Below are 5,700 nucleotides of genomic sequence, written 5' to 3' on the forward strand. Positions count from 1 at the left end.
CCTTGTTTCATTCAGCACATCATAGCCTATTCTGGACTTCCAGAGCCTCTGTTTCATAGAAATTAAGAGGTAGGTGCCCCAATTAGCAGGTTATCAATTCTAGTAAGTTAAAAACAGCTCAACAAAATTACTCCATTTTTTCATCAAGATGCCGCCTCTCTATGTAAACAGTTTGGGATCCTCAAGAACAAGAACAGCCTAATAGAGTTTAAAAATTGCCCTCCATACATTGTTAGTCCCCAAAAAGGTGTCAATCCCCCTGAGGGCTCAGACTTAATACAAATGGATGTAACTCACTTCCTTTGCTTTGGAAAACAAAAATGGAACATGTTAACATAGATACTTGTTCAGTTTTCATCTTTGCCTTGTAATGCCCAAGTTGAGAGAAACCCACCAAGAAGACCACCGAGATGGATTCACCAACGAATTCTATAAAACCTTTAGTGAGAAGCTAATACCAATACTCCTCAAACTCTTCCGCGAAATAGAAACAGAGGGAAAAATCCCAAACTCATTCTATGAAGCTAATATTATACTCATTCCCAAACCAGGCAGAGACCCAACAAAAAAAGAAAAGTACAGACCAATATCACTAATGAACACAGACACAAAGCTCCTCAATAAAATATTAGCTAACAGAATCCAGAAACTGATCAAGAAAATTATATATCATGACCAAGTAGGCTTCATCCCACAGTCACAAGGATGGTTCAACATCCGTAAATCAATCAATGTAATTCACCACATAAACAGAACTAAAATCAAGAATCACTTTGTTATTTCAGTCGATGCCCAAAAAGCCTTTGACAAAATACAACATCCATACTTATTAAAAGCTCTAGAGAGAACAGGAATAGATGGAACATTCCTCAAAACAATAAAAGCCATATACAACAGACCAACTGCTAACATCGTATTAAATGGAGAGAAACTTAAATCATTCCCCCTAAACTCAGGAACAAGACAAGGATGCCCACTCTCCCCCCTCCTTTTCAACATAGTGCTGGAATCCCTAGCCATAGTAATAAGGCAGGAGGAGGACATCAAAGGGATCCGCATCAGCAAGGAAGAAATCAAGCTATCCCTATTTGCAGATGACATGATCTTATATCTGAAGGACCCAAAAAACTCAGTCCCCAAACTCCTACACCTAATAAACCATTTTGGTAAAAGTAGCAGGCTACAAAATCAATCCACAAAAGTCAGCAGCTTTTCTGTACACCAGCAATGTACAAGCAGAAAAGGAAATTATGGAAACAATTCCATTTACAGTAGCCAAAAAAAGAATAAAGTACCTAAGGATCAACCTAACCAAGGACGTGATGGACCTATTTAATGAGAACTATAAAAATCTAATAAGGGAAATCAAAGAAGACACAAGGAGATGGAAAGACCTGCCATGCTCATGGGTAGGCAGAATCAATATAGTGAAAATGGCCATATTGCCTAAATTGTTATACAAATTCAATGCAATCCCTATCAAAACCCCAGTTACATTCTTCAGTGAAATAGAGAAAGCAATCCATAAATTCATATGGAACAGCAAAAGACTTAGAATAGCCAAAGCAATTCTAGGCAAAAAAAGCAGCGCAGGAGGTATCACAATACCAGACTTCAAGCTCTACTATAGAACCATCAACAAAAACAGCCTGGTATTGGTATAAAAACAGACCGGAAGACCAATGGATTAGAATTGAAGATCCAGAAATAAAACCGCACTCTTACAGTCAGCTGATATTCGACAAAGGAGCTAAAGAGATACAATGGAATAAACAGAGCCCCTTCAACTACTGGTGCTGGGAGAACTGGGCAGCCATATGCAGAAAACTCAAGGTGGATCCTAGCCTATCACTATGCACCAAGATCAACTCAAAATGGATCAAGGACCTCAACATCAGACCTGAATCCTTGAAACTCCTGAAGGACAGAGTAGGAAAGATGCTAGAACTTATAAGCACAGGAAGGAACTTCCTGAATACAGTCCCAGGGGCACAACAAATAGGGGAGAGACTTGATAAATGGGACTACTACAAAATAAAAAGTTTCTGCACAGCTAAGGACATAGCCACCAAAATAGAAAGACAGCCAACCATATGGGAAAGGATCTTTACCAGCACAGCAAAAGACAAAGGCCTAATATCTGTCATCTACAGAGAACTCAAAAAAACTAAGCCCCTCCAAGCCCAGTAAACCAATTAGGAAATGGGCAAAGGAGCTAAAGAGAGACTTCACAAGAGAAGAGATAAAAATTGCAAAGAAGCATATGAGGTAATGTTCAACATCCCTGTTAGTAAAGGAAAGGCAAATAAAAACAACCCTGAGATACCACATCACTCCAATTAGAATGGCCTATACTCTGAACTCAGGCAACAACAAATGCTGGAGGGAGTGCGGGGAAAGAGGAACCCTTCTCCATTGTTGGTGGGAGTGCAAATTAGTACAACCACTTTGGAGAACAGTATGCAGGTTTCTCAAAAAGCTCAACATAGACCTACCCTATGACCCAGCCATACCACTCCTAGGCATCTATCCTGAACAGCACGTCCCAAGATATCAAAAAGACATTTGTACTTCCATGTTTATCGCTGCACAATTCACAATAGCCAAAATATGGAAACAACCCAGATGCCCCTCCATAGATGAATGGATCCAAAAAATATGGTACCTATACACAATGGAATACTACATAGCGATTAGGAATGATGAAATATTGTTATTTGCATGGAAATGGTCAGAACTTGAACAAATATGTTGAGCGAGACAAGCCTAGAACACAGAAAACAAAGGGGCATGATCTCCCTGATATATGACTGTTAAGAAGGGGTGACGGAAAGACAGTAGAGACCGGGTCTGTGAAACCAAAAACTGATTGTCAAATGGTATTTCCCACAGGACTGGGTCAGCGACCCAACATTATGTAACTAAAACCAAACAACTACTCAACATATAAAGGTCAAAAATCGAACTCTCAGTGGAATACAATAGCTCAAAAGCTATGTATGTACGTTTATAGAAGACTACTGTCAACATATTGTCTAATATCGACATTACATTTAAAGCCCTAGGCTAATTTTCTTGGGCATAGGCCACGTGGCTACTGTCTATGTTCTTGGTACATTGTGTATTGTATATATGTCTACCTGACCCAGGGAAGGGAAAGAAAAACAGGGTGTAAGATATCACAAGAAATGTACACACTGCCCTACTATGTAACTGCACCCTTTTTGCACAACACCTTGTCAAAAAATTTGTGTTTAATTAATAAATAAATTACAAAAATAAAAAGAAGACCACCGAGAGCCAGACGTTCCGAAATGCAAAAGCAAGGCTTTATTCAGGCAAGCTGCAACTCGGGCCTCATCCTGCCGAGATAGGGAGGAAACTCTGGGCTGGATTTTTACAGGGCTTATAAAGGCAAAAAGTACGAAATTTACAGCAACCAGGTGTTTGGGCAGAATTAGGGTAAGGACCAAAGGCTGACTGGCTCAAGGCTAGGGGCATTCTAGGACAGTCAAAGGTTATCAAGGGAGTTTCCAGGCTGTCTGGGTTTTTACAAGCTGTCCTGCCAAATGGGGTGATTGACAGTCTTTTCCAAGGCCAGGCACAGCACAGAGTGGAGCCTGACTTTAAGATAGCTTTGTTCTAGGAATCTACAAGCGAGGTGGGGAGTCTGACTTTAGGGTTGTTAAGGAATTTGCAGCTCAACAGCTTTAGCACAAACAAGCCAGTTCCTGGGTTTTATGCATGTTGAGGGTCATTTATATTTTAATGTAAACAACAAACTGACTAACACCTCAAAACAGAGTCACTTTAATTTAACCCTTTAGCCTCTCCCCAGGGGAGAGGCTTTCAATCATGTTATTTCTCATCTTTTGGCTGCTTTGACTGTAATGGGCCTCCCCTATCATACAAAAACCGGTAACAGATCTGTTGATACTGCCACAAAGTTTGCTGGTTTTTGCTCTACTTTTTGCATTGCCCACACCACAGGCAGTCCTTATCATCTCCAGGACCAAGCAACAGTTGAATGTGCCAATGGTATGAGAAAGTCACAATTGGAGAAAATAAAAGGGGGAGACAGGATAAGAATTGCCCTTTCGGGGCTGGGGATATGGCCTAGTGGCAAGAGAGCTTGCCTCGTATACATGAGGCCCTGGGTTCGATTCCCCAGCACCACATATACAGAAAACGGCCAGAAGTGGCGCTGTGACTCAAGTGGCAGAGTGCTAGCCTTGAGCAAAAAGAAGCCAGGGACAGTGCTCAGGCCCTGAGTCCAAGGCCCAGGACTGGCCAAAAAAAAAAAAAGAATTGCCCTTTCGTGGCTGGGAATATGTCCTAGTGGCAAGAGTGCTTGCCTCCCATACTTGAAGACCTGGGTTCAATTCCCCAGTAGCACATATACAGAAAATGGCCAGAAGTGGCACTGTGGCTCAAGTGGCAGAGTGCTAGCCTTGAGCATAAGGAAGCCAAGGACAGTGCTCAGGCCCCAAGTCCAAGGCCCAGGACTGGCAATTAAAAAAAAAAAAATTGTCCTTTCATCTTCAGTGGTACTTCATTGGGCACTCTACTTTTTTTTTTAAGGGGGGGGGCAGTCCTGGTGCTTGAACTCAGGACGTGGGCACTGTCCCTGAAATTCTCTTGCTCAAAGCTAGCCATTTGAACCACAGTGCCACTTCTAGCTTTTCCTGTGTATGTGGTAATAAGGAATTGAACCCAGGGCTCCATGCATGCAAGGCAAACACTCTAACATAAGCCAGGTTCCCAGGCTATCAACAGGCAACGGCTGACACAATTCAACCACTGTAAATTCCTTGGGGAGTGATTCACAATCCACAACCAAGACATCTTGTGTGCCTCCTACCTGGCCCCCTGGCTGCTGCCCCCACCACGGCCGGCCATGGCCACGGGCAGGGGTGAGGTGGGCGCGGCTGAGGCTACTTGGAGCCAGTTGACAGGAGGGGCGATGAGTCCTGATGAAGCGCTGATGGACAAGATATAGTTCACCATGGGGTTGAAGTTCTTCAGTATGAAAAAGGAGAACACGATGACCAGGCCCAGGAACAAGGTGTTGTTGTAGAAGATGGAAAAGGTGGTTGCTTCATAATCAGCAATCTCATTTTTCTTCCACAGGATTCTTTCATCCTTCTCCTTTGAGACATCTTTCTATTGTCAGCTTTGGAAAGTTTTCAATTCACTTCTTCGGAAATAGCATCTTCCCTCTTCTGTGCTACTTTGTGCTTGAGAACAAATTTGACGTTCTTGTATGCAAAGGCCATCAGGTAGGTGCTCACAAGAGTCATTACGCTATAGAGAACGGCAGACTGAATGCTATCCACGTGCCACATTCCATCTTGGCCTGCCCGCAGATCAGGCAGCCAAGGAAGAGAGTGGAAAGGGAACACAGATAAGGGCATAAAAGCTTGGCGTCTCCGCACAAGGGGAGGTATAAATTTAGCCCAGCATGCTAGGAAGGTTCTGCCCTCCTGGCTCCTCTTCTCACAATGTCAGGACACCTCTTGAGAGCAAAGCCTATGTTTTGCACACTTAAATCCCTCTTGCAAACATCCTGCATGGCCTCCTGACACTTGAGTGGATCTTGGGGGGGGGGGGGCAGACCCTGAGCACGGCTGACCCACCGGAGCCGCGGGCCTCAGGACTTCCCTGTCTCCAGACAGCTGTCCTCAAGGGCATCCCTAGCCG

At 43.4% G+C, this 5,700-nt stretch overlaps 1 pseudogene; it reads right to left on the reverse strand.

Moving 5' to 3' along the window:
* Window positions 1–4,846: 4,846 nt before the first annotated feature.
* On the reverse strand, window positions 4,847–5,345 carry LOC125368066 (annotated as a pseudogene).
* Between the last annotated feature and the right edge of the window lie 355 nt (window positions 5,346–5,700).

The sequence above is a fragment of the Perognathus longimembris genome, chromosome 20 (assembly GCF_023159225.1).
Source record: "Perognathus longimembris pacificus isolate PPM17 chromosome 20, ASM2315922v1, whole genome shotgun sequence".
Taxonomy (NCBI): Eukaryota; Metazoa; Chordata; class Mammalia; order Rodentia; family Heteromyidae; genus Perognathus; species Perognathus longimembris.